We start from the raw sequence: 21,831 nt of genomic DNA, 5'->3' as shown, positions 1-21,831 counted from the left end.
GTTTGTGTGTTTTTTCTTGAGCTTCGTAAAAGAATATCAGACACATTAAATTTAAGCCAGTCTGCAGTCATTATTTTTGTTTACTTATGTTTACGGTCAGTGTCCAACAGATGTTCGCTTTGTGTGTGTGTGTGTGTGAGTGTGTGTGTCTGTGTGTGTCTGTGTGTGTGTGTGTGTGTGTGTGTGTGTGTGTGTGTGTGTGTGTGTGTGTGTGTGTGTGTGTGTGTGTGTGTGTGTGTGTGTGTGTGTGTGTGTGTGTGTTTCCCTGCATAGCTCACTATACATTTAGCCTCAGTAACTGTGCACAATATATTGTAATCACAGACACCAATGCAAAATAACACATTAACCTCATATTCGTAATGAGCGTAAGTGTAAAAAATCTGTTCGAGTCTTTTCTACAATAATACAACGTTCCTCTGAAGTATTCCTTTTCATTCTTTTCAGTGTCCACCTCCACGCTTTGTATTACAGGGATCTTTCAGGTGTATCAATGAGAATAGTGTATCATTGACGTGTTCAGGGGATAGGACTGGCGTATAATACCACTATGTCTGTCGTTAATAATCTCATGCATCATTCGCAACAGTCTCAGGCCAAGGTTAAAGGTCAAGGTTAGCTGGTGGGAGTGGCTGGGCGGGCGTGGGCAGCAGCAGCAGCAACAGCAGCAGCAGCAGCAGCAGCAGCAGCAGCACCACCACCACCACCACCACCACCACCACCACCACCACATCCACCAACAGCCGGCTGAGTTAAATTTAATCCATTGTTTCAGTTTCCTCTTCCTTTCATTCTCTCTTTTTTTTTTCTTTATTTTCTTTATTTTTTTTCTTTATGGAAGTGTCTACTGGTGCAGGTGGGGAGGAGGATGAGGAAGGACGGAGGGAGTGCGGGCAATGCTCTCGATGCTTTCTTTGCTTGTGGATACCCTTACCTGTGGACATAATGGGAGGAGGAAGGCAGGCAAGGATACGTGACACTGTTGGAGGTGCATCTCCTGTTACGAGGATCAAAGTTATTAAAAAAAAAAGCGTTGATCATTAAAGGCTTGGTTGGGTTAGGTTAGTGTTCGAGCTATTATTATTGCGTCTAAAGAAAGAAGGATACGGGGATTTTCAACCACACACACACACACACACACACACACACACACCACACACACACACACACACACACACACACACACACACACATACACACACACACACACACACACACACACACACACACACACACACACACACACACACACACACACACACACACACACACACACACACACACACACACACACACATAATGTATACTAGACTATTATTGTAAGAATTAATCTGTGCCGAATTTGTTGCAATACAGAAATAAAATATACTGTTGATTATTATCCTATTAGATTCTCTCTCTCTCTCTCTCTCTCTCTCTCTCTCTCTCTCTCTCTCTCTCTCTCACTCTCTCTCTCTCCTCTCTCTCTCTCTCTCTCTCTCTCTCTCTCTCTCTCTCTCTCGGGAAGTTTGTTCTTAGACATGTCAAAACGTCTTTCTGCACTAAGGAATGGCTTGAGTCTTTGTGAAACCTTTTCTTTCTCCTGGAAATCATTAATGTTTGCTTCATTTTAATGCTTTTATTTCATTCCATGTTTAATTTTCTGGCCTCTCAAGCCATCAACACTGAGGACAGATGGTTATGGTAGAATTATTTGCATTTTACTAACTTTTGGATTCAAGTACAGTTTAGAACTCAGGTGTACAAATAACGTGGTTCGATTAATTTCACTCAGATGTGGATTCTAATGACTCACACAATGGTAACTGAAATAACCATCTTCTGAGTTGCGATTATTGTACCTCGTTTTACTCTCCCTAGCTGTGGAAAGAGGGATAGGTTCACAGAATCGTGTGTATCACAAGGAATGAGACTTATATGACGTAAAAATCACGAGGAAACCAGAAATATGTCCAGTTTTGAAAAGTATATTATGCACTTTGAATATAGAAAAGGATTTAATGAGTTTGTATTGCAGCTTGATGGATGATGTGCAAGAGAGAGAGATGAATGATAGGCTGTCCACGAAGGTTTGAATAGAGGACTCTTGATGGAGTGCCTTTTAGGTACCTATTTGGAGATTGGATATCTTGGATGGTGCATGTAAAGTTTTGAAGAGAACCAAAAGCTGTTACCTAATAGCAAAGAAAATGAGAGTACCAATGAAAGGTCATTGGGTCCCTTTCCTTGGGTCACTTTCATGAAAGTGACCCAAGGATGAGAAATAGCTGATATGATGCATTTTATTTTATGAAAATGATGTGTCAGATGGACGGAGCAGCCAGATGAGCAGCCTTGCGAAGTACAGGTGATGCTAAAACGCTGAGGGTAAGAAAAGTTTGACTGTTCATGTTGGAGGCAGCGAAACTTGAATGTTTTGTAAGAATATCGATGGCATATGATGTAGATAAGTTTCATGGTGATACATATATCCTGAAGAACTAGAAAGTAATGTTGTCTGAGGCAGAGGTGTAGAAAGTCTAGGTAAGGCTTCCCTTGTTGAATTATGTAAAGTAGCTACTTAGGCTGTTTTGGGTTATGTTTCATGCTTACATTAGTGGCTGAGCCCAAGTAATGTTAAATAAGATATGATGTTGGACATATACTGTACATATGAGTGAGAGAGGAGAGAGAGAGAGAGAGAGAGAGAGAGAGAGAGAAGAGAGAGAGAGAGAGAGAGAGAGAGAGAGAGAGAGAGAGAGACTGTGTGTGTGTGTGTGTGTGTGTGTGTGTGTGTGTGGAGGGGGGGGAGAGAAGAGAGAGCTTTACCTTTTTCCTCTCCATATCACCTGTACTCTGTTTCTTGTCATCCTCCACACGTTCCGAGGCTTGTGTGTCAATTCCTGTGTTGAGCGAGGACGCTGCTCGGTGATGCCTTATTTCTTCAGCAAACACTAGGAAACACGAGATTCTGAAGCACTAGTGATAAAAGGTGTGTGTGTGTGTGTGTGTGTGTGTGTGTGTGTGTGTGTGTGTGTGTGTGTGTGTGTGTGTGTGTGTGTGTGTGTGTGACTCTCACCCTCATACTGCAGATATCTTCTCACCTCTCAACTCTTTCTCTTCCTCTTTATATTTTCCAAAGTAGGACATGTAAATGGTATCTTTCTCTCTCTCTCTGTTACCTTTTTTTTTTTTTTTTGTCTCTTTCTCAGGGAACTCTAGTGCAATAGTGTCCCATTTCGGTGTTCCCTTCGCGTTAGTTACCCCGTAAATGAAGGTAAAGTGTACATTGTAGGGGCGTTAAGGTTTTGTTGTCCCAGAGAGAGAGAGAGAGAGAGAGAGAGAGAAGCAAGATCGAAAAGAAACCGAGTTAGAGAGAGAGGGACAGACTGACGGACAGGCAAACAGACAAACAGGGAGGGAGCAACAAGATCCAAAACAAACTGAACTAGAAAACAAGTACAAAAAAGTAATTACGTTTTTCCGTCTCACGTATTCTTGGCTGTAAATCTTCCTGGAATTTCTTCTCGCCTCCCTTTTGAGTGTCTCTTCGCGCCCTTGTTTACTACCCGGGGCTTCTTTTTTACGACGCTTGATGAAGCCTTGTATGGGCAGAGAAGGTGAAGGCTGGACGTCAGAAGAGTCGTAGAAATAAGAGTAATACCGTAGCAGGATTTAAACTAAAGGTTAAATATACGAGTTAAATATAAAGGTTAATATTCGAGTTGGTGTTGCATTCAGAGAAAACTTTGAAACTGACCTATGATCAATGTTAAGTTTAAGAGAGTGTCAGAATAGTAACGTAACACATGAAATATATAACAATAGCGATAAGAAAGAAATCTAATCAGTGAAGATATTATTCAAGTAAGGATTTTAGTAAGAAGAGAAAGTATGAAAAAAAGAGATAAAAAATACTAGTAATACAATAGTAGAAATAGGAATAGAAATATAAATAAGAAACTGAAGATGAAGTAAATAAAAAAGAAAATCGATAATCACTCTGACTGCAAAAGGAACAAGAATTTTTAATACGAGTTTACAAAAAAAAAAGAAATCTCTCCTTATCTAACATCGCTATATTTTCTAAGCATTTCTCTTTAATGGCTTAATTTGTACTGCATCCTTCCATGTCTCTCGAGAAACTATCACTACCAAAAACTCTCCCCTTGGTTTCATATTGCTTTTCTTTACGTGTCCTCTCACCTTTGTCCTTTGATCCTTTCCTTTCCTCTCTTTATGTCACTCAATCTCTCATTCTTCTTTCATCCCCAATTCTCTTTCAGACTCCAGCCTCACGAATCAAGACAGAAACATTGTAAAGTAACAGTAAAAAAGTGACAGCGCTTCGTTAGGTCATTTGGACAGAGTAGAGAGTCGTAATAGTGTAGTTAAGTCTCTCTCTCTCTCTCTCTCTCTCTCTCTCTCTCTCTCTCTCTCTCTCTCTCTCTCTCTCTCTCTCTCTCTCTCTCTCTCTCTCTCTGCTATGCCATGTTACCTGAAAATTTATTCAAAAAATGTGTTGATAAGACGATACGTAATGCTAATGAGCACGTTGTTTTTATTGTTGATGGTGATGGTAGTTGTGGTAATAGTAGTCGTAGCAGTAGCAGTAGTAGTAGTAGTTTTTGCCTTGGCAGAGTAGGAATAAGAGGGGAGAAAGAAGAGAGGAGAAAGAAGAAACGTAGGTTGTTAGTGGTGATGGCGGAAAGAAAATGGTGCAGAGGCGTAGTGGAGGTCGTGATGGCGCCTGTGATAGTGAAACAGCGGGAGGAAAGGAGGTAAGGAAAGGAAAATAACAGAACTCTGCAACAGGAGGAAATTAATGAAGGAAAACATGAAAAATAGGGGAAGAGACAGTAGAAGCAGAAACACAAAAGTTTTGTGTGTCCCGCCCTTCACATTCCCTAGCATCGTTAAGCCACTTTCTTCCTGTATCTATTTCCCTCCGCCTCTACTCTTCCTCTCTCTCCTTTCTTCCCTCTTTCCTCTGCTTCAGCCTCCGCTTAGTGTGGGAAGCCTGCCTTGCGTTTAGGTAAATCATCAGTATTGTCTTAAAAACATTTCCTACTGCCTTTTTGGGGGAAAAGATGGGGAGAGGTAAAAAAAAAAAAAAAGAAAAGAAATATAAAAGGGGAAAAAGAGAAGGAGGAGGAGGAGGAGGAGTAAAAAACAAGAGAAAGAAAAGGAGGGAGGAGGAGTAAAAACAAGAGGAAGAGAAGGAGGGAGGAGGAGGAGGAGAATGGTCTTGGGTGCTGTGCAAAAATATTTGTGCTTATTCGAAGCTTGTAGAGTATATTATATATATATATATATATATATATATATATATATATATATATATATATATATATATATATATATATATATATATATATATATATATATATTATATATATGTGTGTGTGTGTGTGTGTGTGTGTGTGTGTGTGTGTGTGTGTGTGTGGTGTGTGTGAATGTTTGCATGTGTGTGTGTGTGTGTGTGTGTGTGTGTGTGTGGTGTGTGTGAATGTTTGCATGTGTGTGTGTGTGTGTGTGTGTGTGTGTGTGTGTGTGTGTGTGTGTGTGTGTGTGTGCAAAAAAAATGAATAATGAAATTAGTCCATTTCTACAAACTCTCTCTCTCTCTCTCTCTCTCTCTCTCTCTCTCTCTCTCTCTCTCTCTCTCTCTCTCTCTCTCTCTCTCTCTCTCTCTCTCTCTCTCTCTCTCTCTCTCTCTCTCTCTCTCTCTCATATATATATATATTTGGATACGGATAATAGTCGAGTATTTTTTTCCACAATCATACTTAGTTACACGGAGTATGCGCGCGCACACACACACACACACACACACACACACACACACACACACACACACTCAGTGCGATTCCCACCATGGTGCGAGCCATCAATCAATAGTCTCTTCTAGATTTGACTTACCTTTAGGATTAATGTCAAGTATTTCCCCACCCCCAATGTACATTTTCAGTTTGTTGACTGCCTAAAGAATAAACCGTATATTATTATTATTATTATTATTATTACACACACACACACACACACGGGTGCACGTTTACATGCAAGAACCTTGTACATAATATTCTTCCCTGATACCGTTATTTTCATTCATTTCCAGAGACAAAACTTCGCACAAATTTGTATGTGGAGTTGAAGAGGATCAAGTACTGCGTGGTAAAGCCTAAGATACGAGAGCGGCTCATGGTGTTGGCCACTATAACAAACCCCATAACTGTAACTTCACTCGTTTCTGCTCCCCGCGTAATTGCTACCAATTATTACTCCGTATATAGAACTGTTAGTTATATTATTCATAATTACTGTTGACTAATTATTCCTGGAGAGAGAGAGAGAGAGAGAGAGAGAGAGAGAGAGAGAGAGAGAGAGAGAGAGAGAGAGAGAGAGAGAGAGGTGTGGGGGGCGGATGACATGTGATTTAACTCAGCCTCTGTTACGCTTGTAGACTGTATACTGGTAGACGCAACCATGAGGGGCACGCAGGCCAGGATCACCGGTGGCTGAGGCGGTGCCTGACTCAACTCCTAACACTCAGAGGCCGCTCCTGCCACAACACACCTCGCTACGCGATACCTAGATTGCATGAAAGAGTCACATGGGTCCGTAAAACCATTAAAAAAAAAATAAATAAAAAACTACCAAATGTGAGGTTTTTGTAAGCTTACAGTGACGAGGGAGAGGCATGAGGTATGAGGTGCACACCGAGGAGGAGATGAGGAAGCAGTAACTTGGTAGACGCTACAGATCCAGTATTAGTGATGAAGAAAATCCTTACTGGTGCAGTCTGCGACGCAACACTGCCACGCTTGCCTCCAGGGTTCAGAAGAGGCTGGGATCGCTGAGTGGCAAGGCGGTGAGACTCGCAGTGCTGAAGCAGGGAACACTACATCTGCTGAGCATTAGAAAACTGGGTCTGGAAATGCGCCGCCTCCTTACGTATTGCAATCATAACTCCTCCTTAACGTTAAATGAAAAACTCTATTAATAGAAATAACGACGGCAATAACAGCAACAACAACAACAACAACAACAACAACAACAACAACAACAACAATAATAATAATAATAAAAATAATAATTGCAATAATAATTATATTACTACTACTATTTTTAACATCAACAACCAGTACAATAATACCAACAACAACAACAGCAACAACATTACCAGCAACAATAGAGACATTAACAATAGCAATAGTAAAAATAATAACGATAATAATTATAATACAACAGTAATGGAACTTGATACAAACACACACCCCATCACGCAGACAACTATTACCCACATCATAAAAAATAACACTTTTCCCTATCCTAGAAATACAAAACTGAGTCAGAGGGTTGCTATTATTAACATAGGTATTCACCAGGTGGGCTGATCACACCTGTCCCGTTTACACCTGGGAGAACGACTATCACTGGAGAGCGGGTTAGTATTGTGTCGCGGTGGGCGGTGGTGGTGGTGGTGATGGTGGTGGTGTTTGAGAGACCGTAGGTGAAAGACGGGTAACAGCGGGAAGGGCTGGGGAGTGTGGCTGGGGTGGTGGAAGCTTGAAGGGGAAGGCTCACAGGGCGCCAACACGACCAGCCGGAAGTCCCCAGCCCGTTCTGCCCCACCATGCTGGTTCCTCCTTACTCGTCCTGCCTCCTCCCCCCCCCACTCCCTACCTACCTGTCCTCACATTTTACTTCCGGGATTCTCTCTCTCTCTCTCTCTCTCTCTCTCTCTCTCTCTCTCTCTCTCTCTCTCTCTCTCTCTCTCTCCTCTCTCTCTCTCTCTCTCTCTCTCTCTCTCTCTCTCTCAATAGTTATTGTAGTTGCAGCACACTCACCATCTTAATTACATCCAATTGTATTGTTTCCGTAATGGTGAGTATAGTGTTGCCTTGCATTCAGGAGGTGAAAAAGATAAGATGAGAAGCTAGAGAGAGATGGTTGAAAAGGAGGAAAAGAGAATGAGACGGAGAAGAATGGAAGACGGGAATGGCGTAGGGAGGAAGAGGAGAAGTGGAGAAAAATTAGAAAAAGAGAAAAAAAAGTGGAAGAAATAGGGGAGAAACGGAGAAGAGGAGGATGAGGAAGATAAATAGAAGAGGAAGGAATGATGAGGAGAAAGTGTGGAGGAAATGAAGAAGGGGAAAAAAGAAGAAATAGGAAACGGAGGGAAAGAAAGAAACATATTTGTTTTACATAATGTGAAAGCTATTGACAATAAGAAAAAAAAATGAAATGTATGTTTATTACGCCTCATTGTTTTCTGTATGACTCTTAGCGTCCTGCCTTGTTTGCTTGCCTCATACCTCACCCTTCTTGTACCTCATGCTTCACCTTTCTTGTACTTCATCCTTCATCCTTCTTGTACCTTATACCTTAATCCTTCTTGTATCTTATACCTTACTATACCTGCACCTCATACTTCGTCTTAGCTGTGCACCATATCTGACGGACAGACAGTAAACTTTCTAGCTTCCTCCTCTCTGCCACGCTGTTATATTATTATGTATATTTTCATAATGTATTTTTTTATTGTGTATCGAAGCGATAAGAGTCATGAGAAAAATCAATAAGCGATATGTATTAAATATTTTCTTACTTTTTGTCATGATCTGCAATATCTCAGCATGGTACTGATCATAATTGGCGTCAAAAATATAACAATTCCTCCAGCTATTGTGTCTAATGAAAGGGAGCGAGAAATTACGTGCATGTTGAGAGAGAGAGGCAGGAGGTGAAAGGGGGGATTAGTCTGACAGGCGCCAGCGAGAACCATAACAACCCACCTCCCAAGCTGTGCAGTCAGCAAGTACATATTTCGTTCTGATTGGCTGGTAGAAGGGAGACGCCATTACGTCATTGTCTCGTCATGATGTGTCATAGTAATATAGTTCTTTGATTGGCTATTGTCCATGCCTTGCACATCTCTTTAATGGAAATGCGTAGTTGATGCTCAGATCCATATATTCAACCGTAGAGCTCAGACGTGTTGCATTCCCCCTTCAGTGTTACACGTTTGTAATTATATTGTACTGATAAAGGAAAAAAAAAAAGTGGACTGTGTAAAGAATTAAATATGAATATAAGTATATCTTTAAGTGTGAAATTACAAGGACAAGTTTAGAAGTCATATACAAAACGCAGCGGCACACACACACACACACACACACACACACACACACACACAAAAAAAAAAAAAAAAAAAAAAAAAAACGCACACACACACACTTGCAAACACTAACACTTCCAACAACAACTTCTAACCGGAAACGAAGTGACCACTGTGGTGTGCATTGGTTTACCTCCCTGGTGGTGAGTAACAGTGTGTGGTAAACCGATGAGACTGACATAACACATACCCACATGGCTGCCTCTCAGGAACCATAGACTAGTGCCGCAGAAAGGAAAGAAACGAAGAAAGTGCAAAATCCTACAGTTAATAAACGTACACAGAAGGGGAGGGAGTGAAACCGAGCCCTTGTTTGCTCGACTGTTCGACAAACTTAGCAAACTTGAATAACATTACCATCTCACTGCTGCACTGTATCAACAACCATTCTGTCAGTTGCTTAGTACCTGCCCGGCTGCAACATCAAGACGAGGACGAAGCCGTTGCCAGTCGCCCGGCACTTCACACACTATAAGAAAAAGACACAAGACAAGAAACAAAGAAAGAAAAGAAAAAACGGGGGAAAGAAGTAAAAACCTTCACCTTCAACCAACGTATCAAGAAGGAAGATAGTCATAAAGAAGACGACGATCTCCAGAATCAAGAAACAAAAAAGGCGGTAAAGAAACGACGTCCTTCAGAGTCAAAAATCAAGAAAGAAGACGACAACCTTCAGAAGTATGTGTGAATCACCTGCCTGGTGGAGGGCACCGAGGTAGATATTCCACTCAGGAATATTTTGTTGCCCCAAGCTGCCTCTGTTCCTGCTGGTGCCACTGCCAAGGACACAAGGCAAGTACGTAAACACTGCAGAAGCACAGACATCAATAAAACGTTGGTATATTCGTTGCTATAATTATGTCTTTTGCATCATCTATATAATTCTCTTATTTCACAGAAAGCGTATGTGTGTAGCAGCTTTGTTCAAGATCACGCTTACTGAGTCCTCTGTCGGCCCATCCACCAACAAGAGGAGGTTAGATTGCTTCAAATTTGTCTCCATCACCCAGCGTGTCTCGCCGTGTACGAGTAAGGCGCCGCATTGTTATCAGTTGTTAATGTAGCTCCAGTTTGTGTACACTGCATCCACAATTTGTTTAGGAAAATAAGTAGCAGACAGATGAATTTAGACCACTCAGAAATATAGATGGAGTAATAATTATTAAATATCTGGTTAGTAGGTACCATTCATATCATAAATAACAACCAGAATTTCTTTGGCAATGATACCAAAGTTCTCTGGAGATGCAAACCAAATAGACGTGGATACCTTCCTCCATAAAGTGGACACCCTCATTGTGAAGAAGCGAGTTACACAAGATTTTCAAAAGATAGAAATATTAAAATGTTACATAGGTACCGAGAAAGGGAGAGCACGATATGTAATTAGACATAATATTTTACAATACAGAGAAACTTACATTGAATATAGAGAATCATTTAGGAAATGCTTTAAAAAGACTCTCGACTCAGATCCCTTCAGAGCCATACCTAAATTCTTCACGGTGAGGAAGCTGCCTTGTGAGGGCAGGCCAGACTACCAGGGAAGACTTGGCCCATGGAACCGGGAAATATATGCATTGCTAGAGAATTCAAACTGGAAGAAAGATGAGAAAAGTATAACTTTGTGTCAAAAGACTAACATGATTGCTACGAGTATATCAATATTCATGACAGAATTAGATAATGAAACAGCTGAAAAATTACATAGAGATATAGAGGTGACTGACATTATTGATGTGCTAAAAGAGTATGAAGATACCCCAGTGCCAGCCGTGAACGTAAATCAAAATGACTACCAGGAAAGTTCACGAGCCTCTCGATTCCTAACACGCGGTCAAGGCAACACTAGTGATTATAAGACTAGAAGTTCCTCAAGGTACAGAGCTAGGAGTTCTTCAAGACGACGTGCTTACAAACGGAAGTGTTACAGGTGCCACAAAATGGAACACACATCTAATGAGTGTTACTCTAGATTGACTTCCAATAACTGCCAACTCCCAGGTCACCACGAGATTGACCGCAGAAAGAATACGTGGTGCAGTTGTCACCTGCTGGCAGGACACAGAACCCAAGATTGCAGAGCGAGACGAGCTCAAATGTATCAGTGAGGCAAAGACAGGCATGTGAGAATCCCCAAAGCACATATAGGACACTAGTACTGTCATAATTAGTCACAGGAAACTCGTGTCAATTTATTGCTTGCCCTTAACTTCAGTCACATGCCTCAGCTGTGAAAATATATCATCACATGCCTGATCAGTGTGAACTAAATGCAGAATTTTGAAATAAACTCAAAATTTCATCAGTAACGATACCAAAGACATAATTAGTTTTGAGATAAACCACGAGGAAGACAAAATAGAAATTAAGAGAGCAAATGAACACATTTTATTAAGAAACATGAGTTATAGGAACAGTTACTGTACAATGAATTGATGGCTATACCAAAAGCATTATTAATGACACTTCTTGTTCTTGAAATACTATGTAGTCTTTTAATCCAGGAATACGACAGGAAGCTCGAGTACTGTATATTAAAGATACGTCAACTAAAGCATATAAAAAGAAGCTGAAGGACGTACCTCTGTAAGAATTGTGACTTGCAAACAAAGACTATAGAATATAAATACATAATTTGTGCAAAAAAAATAAAGTAGTTTAATTTAATTATTTATTAAATAACATAAGAATAACATAAGAAATAAGGGAAGCTGCAAGAAGCGACCAGGCTTACACGTGGCAGTCCCTGTATGAAACACTCCTACCTATTTCCACCTATCATCCCCCTCCATAAACTTGTCTAATCTTCTCTTAAAGCTCTCTAGTGTCCTAGCACTAACTACATGATTACTGAGTCCGTTCCACTCATCTACCACTCTATTCGAGAACCAATTTTTTCCTATCTCCTTCCTAAACCTAAATTTTTCAAGCTTGAACCCGTTATTTCTTGTTCTACCCTGGTTGCTGATCCTAAGAATTTTGCTTACATCTCCCTTGTTATAACCCTTATACCACTTAAAGACCTCTATCAGGTCCCCTCTTAACCTACGTCTCTCTAGAGAATGTAAATTTAACCGCTTCAACCTCGCTTCGTAAGGAATACTCCTCATCCCTTGTATCCTTTTAGTCATTCTCCTCTGTACTGATTCTAATAGACCTATATCTTTCCTGTAATGTGGGGACCAGAACTGCACAGCGTAGTCTAGATGAGGTCTGACCAGCGCCAAGTATAACTTTAATATTACCTCCGGCCTTCTACTTTTAACACTCCTAAAAATGAATCCTAGTACCCTATTTGCCTTGTTTCTGGCTTCTATGCATTGTTTCCCTAGACGGAGTTCAGAGCTAACTATAACTCCTAAATCTTTCTCGTACCCTGTACCTACCAGAGTTTGGGTGTTTAATGTGTACCTACTGTGTGGGTTTCCTCTACCTACGCTAAGCACTTTGCATTTATTGATATTAAATTGCATTTACCATCTATCCGTCCATTCATTCATTCTATCTAAGTCTGTCTGCAAGGCGATGGCATCCGCTTCTGACCTAATTAATCTACCTATCTTTGTGTCATCCGCAAATTTACTAACATCGCTATTAATTCCACTATCCAAGTCATTGATATATATTAGAAATAATAATGGCCCTAATACTGATCCCTGTGGCACCCCACTAATGACATGACCCCACTCGGATTTCGAGCCGTTTATTAGCACTCTCTGTCGCCTGTTACCAAGCCATGACCCTATCCAACCTAACACCTTCCCATCTATCCCGTGCGCCCTAACCTTTCTCAGGAGCCTTTGATGGGGCACCTTGTCGAATGCTTTACTAAAGTCCAGATATAAGATATCATAACTATCACCATTATCTACTGCCTCGTACACCTTACTGTAAAAACTTAACAAGTTTGTCAGGCAAATATTTTTTACCATGTCTATTTCCTTTTTCTTGGTCTGGATAACTTTCATACTTTTATACTTTTATAATAATCAGAAGCTTCACATATGTTGTCGAAGTATCAAGCCCTGTAAGGAATCCGGAACCAATATTTCTTTATAAGTGAATATGAGGAATACCAATAGGTTCAGAGTGAGTCTTGAGCAGGAGAAAGATATGGCAGGCGTCATCGTGAATGTAACACCATGACGTCGTTGTCTCGTTATGATGTCTCAGAAATTGCATAATGAAATAGAGAAATGTTGACAGTTCATCCGTCTCCTGGAGTAAAACACACGAACAAGCCGAGAAGTCATCCACAACAGAAATGTAGCACTGGTGTGAGGCAGAAAACGCTGTATGACACACACACACACACACACACACACACACACACACACACACACACACACACACACACACACACACACACAAGCTACTAAACATCTCTCTGCTGCAGCTGCCGCTACCTGCTGACAAGGCACAAAGGAGTGTAGTATTGAGATATTGCGCATCCGACACTACATGCAGGTAACTGGTAAGGTGTGAGGAAGCAATGAAGCAAGAAAGAAGCAACGAGACAACTTTGGTCAAGACTCAAGGAGCTCGCTCATCAAGTCACAACTACTTTCTTTTCAAGAGATATATGAAAAATAAATAAAATAAAAAAAAAAGTAAACAAATATTCATTGGAGATTAATATTAAAATGACTTGATTATTGGAAATTTAGATGATACTCGTTTTGGATACCTGTACGTTTAAAACAAATCTGTATATACACGTATGTAGCCCTGCTCTGATCGTCCTCGTCCCTGGCGCCGAGGATTTAGGACAGGTCCACCGCTGGGAGGCAAGCAGGAGCAGAGCAGGATGGGGCGGCCACGAGGGAGGAGGGAGACTTCCTTTGTCGTCCTCCTTTTTCTGCGCCGTCAGGGAGGCACACGCCAGAGCCACCATCCCTACATCGCTGCAGCTGGGGAGAAGCAGCGCAGCGCCCACCAATATTGTTCCCCAGGAGGCGCGAGGAAGGCGGCGGGCGATGCGAGTGAGCGAAGAGGAAGGAGATTGACAAGATTTTTTATTTTCTCTCTCTTTTATTCTCTCTCTCTCTCTCTCTCTCTCTCTCTCTCTCTCTCTCTCTCTCTCTCTCTCTCTCTCTCTCATGAGGTAAGGAAAGATGCATAGAAAATAGATAAATGGGTAAATAAAGAATTGAAGATAGACAGATAGATAAACAGCTGGTAGAGAGAGAGAGAGAGAGAGAGAGAGAGAGAGAGAGAGAGAGAGAGAGAGAGAGAGAGAGAGAGAGAGAGAGAGAGAGAGACTATAAGAACACACACACTCACACAAACTTAGCATCATCTTATGAATCAATAATCAGCTTAACAGCAAATTAACCACAAACTTTATCCTCCTCCGCACAGTTGAGTCCATCTTGGTGGCTCAGTGGTAAACTCCTTGCAAGACAGGTACATTGCCACGAGTTCGAATCCTCCTGTAAGGTTGGAGCGCCGCCTACCTGTGTCTGCCTCCCGTGGGCGTCGCCTCAGCCTCGGACGTGAGGGAAAAAATATATAGTGACAAATTTTCAACCTCACGACTCCCTCACAGCCGGTGCCTCTTGCCATTTGTCTTCATTCTCTGCATCTCTCTCTCTCTCTCTCTCTCTCTCTCTCTCTCTCTCTCTCTCTCTCTCTCTCTCTCTCTCTCTCTCTCTCTCTCTCTCTCTCTCTCTCTCTCTCTCTCTCTCTCTCTCTCTAACAAACAGCAGAGAGAGAGAGAGAGAGAGAGAGAGAGAGAGAGAGAGAGAGAGAGAGAGAGAGAGAATTTGTCGTTTACCTTCGATGGAATGAGTATTTGATTGGAATTACTGGCTTACATTCTTCCTCATGACGCCACTCTCGCCCACACACACACACACACACACACACACACACACACACACACACACACACACACACACACACACACACACGTAAGTCTGTCTCAGCACAAGATTCAGTGTGAGTCCTGTTGGAAAAATGATGAGAGGCCACCAGCAAAGCAGACCAGTGAAGCAAGGAGGAAAAATGCAGCCCCAGACGAGCACTGTAGCGGCCATCAAGAAGCTGAATGAAGAAAATGAACATCACGCGGAGAGAGAAAAAACTGGAAACGTATTAAGGGCCATTTTTAAAGACTACAAAGATGATAGGTTGGATTTACATACGTGTATTTGCCATTAAAAAGGCAGGATCCTTGTAAAGCTATCATTACATGCAATCATAGAAACACCCTTGAAAACCACTCCAATCTCCTCGACTAGAACTCATTAAGAACAGTGTGGAAATATGACGCCGCGATGGTCGAAGATACAGTTCCAGACGTCTTCTTTCAATGCTTCTCTCGGTTGGCGTTATGTACAAGTCTGTCGCCAGTTATTTCTTCTCCATTATAAATATATCTTTCTTTTGCTTCTGTTCCTTGCAGCTTCAGATCGTCTCTCCATCTTAGCCTGTCTTGCCTCGGATACTTCTCCTTCAACAGGTGTTCTTTAGGCTGTCTTAATAGAAGGAAGACGAGTAGTAGTAGTAGTAGTAGTAGTAGTAGTAGTAGTAGTAGTAGTAGTACGCCCTCGGACTTTCAGTGCTGCAACAAGTTATCTCATATGAGAAAACGAGTGTGAAGCAAGCGGCGTACGCGGATGACTTGTCAGGGGCCGGCAAAATAACAGACTTGAAAAAATGGTGGGGCTTAGTGAACGACAATGGTCCCATCATAGGGTACACACCCAATGCCGCTAAGTCCGTCCTTATTGTAAAGCCTGAACACTATGACAGTGCAGTGGATAGCTTCAGTGGCAGTGGAGTTATAATAACAAAGGATGGACAACGGCATCTGGGTGCTGTCATCGGAACAGAGGAGTTCAAGAAGGAGTACATAGGAGAAAAGGTGAAGGAGTGGATACATGAGGTGGAAGTCCTGTCTGACATGGCCAGGACTGAGCCTCATGCAGCCTACTCCGCCTACACCCACGGCTTGCAGCATCGATGGAGATTCGCCATGCGCACCATCCCAGGCATCAGCCCTCTCCTTGCACCACTGGAGGTCTCGATAAGGAACACCTTCCTCCCAGCGTTACTGAGATCCCACACCATCGGAGATGGGGAAAGGGCGCTGCTCGAACTTCCACCAAGACTGGGCGGGATGGGAATCACCTCCCCTGAGAAGTTGGCGACTGTGGAGAACCTCAACTCCCACAAGCTCACCAGGTCCCTCACAGAGAAGATCATTGCTCAGGACGCACATGGTGAAATAGCCCAAAGTGCAGTCACTGAGCAAGGACGAATTATATCTAGAGATAGGCAACAACATCAACGAAACTGTCTCGAAGACCTGATAAACATCCTGCCTGCAACCACAGCGAGAAAAATCCTCACTGCACAGGAAACGGGAGCCTCTAACTGGTTAACGTCACTGCCCATCAGAGCGAAGGGCTTCAGCCTCAACAAACAAGAATTTGTCGACGCCATTGCTCTGAGGTACGGCTGGCCGATGGAAGGACTCCCCAGTACCTGTGTGTGGCTCCCCCAATGACGTCAACCACACCATGACGTGCAAAAAGGGGGGATTCGTATGTATCAGGCACGATGAGGTGAGAGATCTGACCGCCAGCATGCTCAGGGAGGTGTGCCACGATGTCTCCACTGAACCGATTCTCCTGCCGCTGGACGGCGAGCACCTGCGCTACAGAATAGCCAACACCACCAACGAGGCTCGAGTCGACGTCAGTGCACGAGGGTTCTGGACAAGGGGACAGAAAGCATTCGTGGACATACGGATCTTTGACCCGATGGCCGCCTGTCACCACGAACTCTCCCTGGAGGCCGCCCACCGCAAGAATGAGCAGGAGAAGATCCGAGCGTATGGGGAGAGAATCCAACACGTTGACCAGGGCAGCTTCACACCTCTGGTCTTCACCACATCTGGCGGGATGGGCTCCAAGGCTCAGTGCTTCTACTCAAGACTAGCCGACCTAATGGCAGAAAAGAAGCACCAGCCAAGGAGCCATGTCGTCGCATGGATGAGGTGCCGTCTCTCATTCTCCCTCCTCAGATCTGCCCTCCTGTGTCTCAGGGGGACAAGGCATTCCACTCCCATACCTGCAGACTTAAGAGGCCTCGACTGCGAGGCTACAGTGGTGGAGAGTGGCATAAGAGTAGATAGAGTAGAGGTAGAGTGAATTTATAGTTAACAACTAATGTTTATACTATAGAGTATTAGATATGGTTGGATGCCACAGTCATTAGCGAGAGCTGGGGCTAATGACCTCCAAGTAATGGAGCCCCTAATTGACACATCAATAAACATGGGGTGGAGGTATTATTTTAATGTAGTAGTAGAAAAAAAAAAAAAAGTAGTAGTAGTAGTAGAGACGAGTAGTAGTAGAAGTAGTAGTAGTAGTAGTACTAGTAGTAGTAGTAGTAGTAGTAGTAGTAGTAGTAGTAGAAGTAGCAGTAGTAGTAGTAGTAGTAGAGAGAGAGACATAGTACGTCTAAGCGAACAATTTTTTTTCCTTTTTCTTTTTTTTTTTTTTTCTTAGTGTGGCGAGTCATCTCAAGCCTGTGTGATGTCTACCTGAGTATCATTAACAGCTGTTTGACCTTAGAGAGAGAGAGAGAGAGAGAGAGAGAGAGAGAGAGAGAGAGAGAGAGAGAGAGAGAGAGAGAGAGAGAGAGAGAGAGAGAGAGAGAGAGATTACACGAGGAATGCTAGAATGTAAATGTTTGTCGTGTGGTAAACAGTAAGTGGTGTCACGCTAGACGTTAATTGCCACTTAGGAGCTGCAGAAAAAGAGGTAAACGAGTCTAAAAATGGCCACTAGCTTTCTTTATTTATATTTTTAACCACAAGTCTGTCTATACAAAATAATATGTACACGAGGATCACATGAGGATTAAGTTTGAACTGTTTGTTAAAATCTGTTGGGCTAGGTTAAGTCAGAATGTTACGTAATCTTTATATAATCCTAACGTATCCGAACAGAACGACAGTTAAACTCTTTATTTACTTATTTTCTGTATATTTATTTATTTATTTTTTTTAGGAGAGACAAATTAGTTGACTTTTTCCATATTTCTGTATACTTAGTCTGCTGCCTTCATCCCACTTCGCAAGTAACAGGAGTGGCTTATGTTCATATGATCCTGACACTCCACTGAAGACACATAGCCTTCACTTCACTTGTACCTGAATATTTACGTCGCACTGTTGCATTTTTGCTCTTTAGGATATGAAGAAAGAATAGTGAATGCTTTGTAGAGTTGTATTTCTATCAAGTTCCTTCCAATACTAACATACTTCAATGTCACACATAAAGAAATTCTAGTGTTGGATATTCTCTCTCTCTCTCTCTCTCTCTCTCTCTCTCTCTCTCTCTCTCTCTCTCTCTCTCTCTCTCTCTCTCTCTCTCTCTCTCTCTCTCTCTCTCTCTCTCTCTCTCTCTCTCTCTCTCTCTCTCTCTCTCTCTTCCCAGTGCTGACGTTTTCTTGTTCACGGTCGTCACTTTCTTTCTATTTTTCTTTCATTTCTTTATTCTCTTTTCTATTCATGCAAACTTTCTTCTCCACTCACCTTTATTCGTAACGTCTGAAGATTGTGTGCCGCGTCACGCCCTGACACACTCTCTCTCTCTCTCTCTCTCTCTCTCTCTCTCTCTCTCCTCTCTCTCTCTCTCTCTCTCTCTCTCTCTCTCTCTCTCTCTCGTGCCCCAGTATCAGTGTCAAGGAATGAAGTCTTTGTGACCCATATTACGATGCCAAAAGCATCAGGAAGCTCTGCAAAGGTCGTTCTCATGTTACTTCAAGGCAATGCAGTCACTCTTAGCTTTTCTCTTTCCTTCGTGGTGTTTTTCTTTTTTTCTTTCCCAAGTATGTATTTTATCATTGTTTCACTAATTGTTTCTGCTGTCTTGTTTCGTTTCCTTTATTGTTGTGTTGTTTCGCCTGTTTATTCACACAGCCTGATTCTGTTCTATTCGTTCCTTCATGTTAGAAAGGAATACAAATGAACGTAAAGGATAAAAAAATAACAGCAGCAGGCATATTAGGTCATACAATGCTATCTTTGATAAGGTACTCATCTACAACTCTAAAGTAAGAAGTTTTAGTATGTTGTTTACAGTTTCTGATGTGCTAGCGAAGTCTTACTGCGTCATCTAGTATGGTTATTTATCTCGGTGCTGCCTCCTTGCTGTGTTATATGACATGCGCTGGTCTTGGCGAGGCGTATCCATCTTGCTAGAGTTCGCGGCACGTGTGGCATATGGGAGTGAACGGAAAGAGGAAAATTAGGTAGAAAAACATGTGTATAAATAATAGTACAGTACTCCACTGTAACTTTTTACCGGAAAATGTTACCGTTAGATAAATGTAGTAAAGAGATTTCCGGGCGAGATTTATGGAGGTCAGTGCTCCTTTCATCCACTGCCAGGCGGGCGATGGTTGAAGGGAGAGAATCACGACATTCCTCACCGTGTCAATGAAGTGTGAGGAGGAGAAGCCTTCGCCTGGCTGCGGGTTGGCGTTCACTTCCGCATTCCCCGCACCAATAGACACGCTGTTTTCGCCAATTTTTTTTAGCTTTCTCTTACAGATACGTTAGAATGCAGTTTTTCTTTTCTTTTTGCCTTTTCATTTCCTTTATTGATATTTAAGAATTCCTCTAATCACTTTTCTCTTGGACGTTACGGGGAGCGATTATCAAACGAGATATTTTCCTTCTTTCTTTTCTTATTGATCGACATATTTGTAGCCTTCGATCATGTTCCTTTACGTGTGTGTGTGTGTGTGTGTGTGTGTGTGTGTGTGTGTGTGTGTGTGTGTGTGTGTGTGTGTGTGTGTGTGTGTGTGTGTGTTTCGTTTCATTTACCGGAAGGAACCCTGTGTTTCTGTGAGATTTTCATTTCCTTCTAAACTGTTGACAAAATATTCTTTTGGATTCTCCCATAAAATTTCCTCTGCATTTTTATGAGGTTGTTATTACTATTGTTTTAAACATTTAACGTTCAGCTGTAGGTCTTCCCTCGTGAGTGGTAGGAAATCGTACAAACAACCGCAAGAAATAACCAAAACATCATTTAACCAGTGTTGTTTTACTTATTCATTTGTTAATTTTATTCATTCATCGCTACAGACATAAGGAGCGCCATCATGTCCACCTGCTCTCGCATACCTGATGCATGCCGCGCGTCTCATCATGGCGCGTGCATGAAGAGGAGACTGTGACGCTGCGCAAGGTGAACATGACAGGTGTGTTGATTGATGGAAGCGTGCAGGTGAATTAATTAATGGACAGGTGAACAGAAAGACACGTTAATGTTTTCCTTTTTGCATACAGAAAATGTTCGATCACATATTCTGTTGTTCTCTTTTTTGTTTTCCATATTTTATTTGAAAGGAATAGTTGAATAAAGGAAAATACTTTATCTTCGTCTTCTACATAAAAAAAAAATATATATATATATATATATATATATATATATATATATATATATATATATATATATATATATATATATATATATATATATATATATATATATATATATATATGAAACAACAACATGATTTAACTTTCATTCGTATTCTTATTTTCTGTAGTTAACTTTCCTCTCGACCTCGATAAGTGAACCTTCATGTGAGTCACTTCCGCCTGCTGCCCCTCAAGACCCGCACTCCCAAGACTTGCGTCAGCGCTTGGAAATAAATCTCGCGTGAAATCTTGGCAGTCTCTGTGTCACCTTGATTCGCTGCATGAAAAGTACACAGGACACCCCGAGCTGGCAGTGCACGGACGGAGCATGACGAAGGTGCGTCGGGCATAGTGTGAGGCAGGCAGGGAGGGAAAGCGGGAGTAATGTAAGGGAGATGGAGAGAGGGAGAAGAAAGAGGGGGAGAGTAGGGAGGGAACCGCACTTGGAAATGGAATCCGTAACTCAATTCACCCAATCTAACGCAGTTGATACCTATGCATTTCGTTTCCTGGATATGTAAGAGTTAGAGGTGAACGGAACACTACTCGATATCAAACTTATGAAAAAAGTAGCTAAAATTTTACGCGCCATTCAATACTTCTTTTTCCTGAATGCAGTTTTTTTCTTTTTTTTTTCTGCGTACGAGGTCGAGCTGAACTGAAAACTAAAACTGGAGCCTCGTCAAAGCTTCGAACCTTCAGTGTGAGTCCCTTGAGGGGAATAAAACTGCCTCCAACCTTCAATGCCTTGCTCGTGATGTGCTTCCTTTGTTTAGTGTGACTCCTCTATCTACTATGCTCTCTCTCTCTCTCTCTCTCTCTCTCTCTCTCTCTCTCTCTCTCTCTCTCTCTCTCTCTCTCTCTCTCTCTCTCCCCATTTTTTTTTTTTTTTTTTTTTACGAAGAATCATTTCTTACCAGTTGTCTTTCTAAGGGGACCAAATACTCGTATGACTTACTAGATAGCAATCCTCAATGTGATGTATTTACCCAGATCCCAGTCCTTTACCCTAAGTGTTTGTGGATACACTGAGCGTATTAACACACGTATACGAGGGTTCCCTAAGTGTAAAAAAGATCTGTAATCACACGGTAGACTAAATTATGCTAAAAGATGTTCCGTGTGGGTTTTAAAGGCGATGGACGGAGAGAGAGACGGGCAGCCTCAGTTGTAACGTGTCTATTTGTGATAAATGAGGCAGCTTTATTTTGCATTATTT

General features: G+C 41.9%; 1 long non-coding RNA gene across 1 annotated transcript in view; it reads left to right on the top strand.

Moving 5' to 3' along the window:
• Positions 1 to 21,468, top strand: part of LOC135100680 (uncharacterized) — a 70,396-nt gene extending 48,928 nt beyond the window's left edge. The window contains exons 2-3 of the long non-coding RNA XR_010268870.1: positions 20,274 to 20,389; positions 20,741 to 21,468. This is a non-coding gene — a long non-coding RNA (uncharacterized LOC135100680). The remainder of the gene's footprint in view (positions 1 to 20,273; positions 20,390 to 20,740) is intronic.
• Positions 21,469 to 21,831: the final 363 nt, after the last annotated feature.

The sequence above is a fragment of the Scylla paramamosain genome, chromosome 5, assembly GCF_035594125.1.
Source record: "Scylla paramamosain isolate STU-SP2022 chromosome 5, ASM3559412v1, whole genome shotgun sequence".
In the NCBI taxonomy this organism is placed as follows: domain Eukaryota; kingdom Metazoa; phylum Arthropoda; class Malacostraca; order Decapoda; family Portunidae; genus Scylla; species Scylla paramamosain.
The sequence above is the reverse complement of the archived record's forward strand: the minus strand, read 5'-3'. Positions and strand labels throughout refer to the sequence as shown.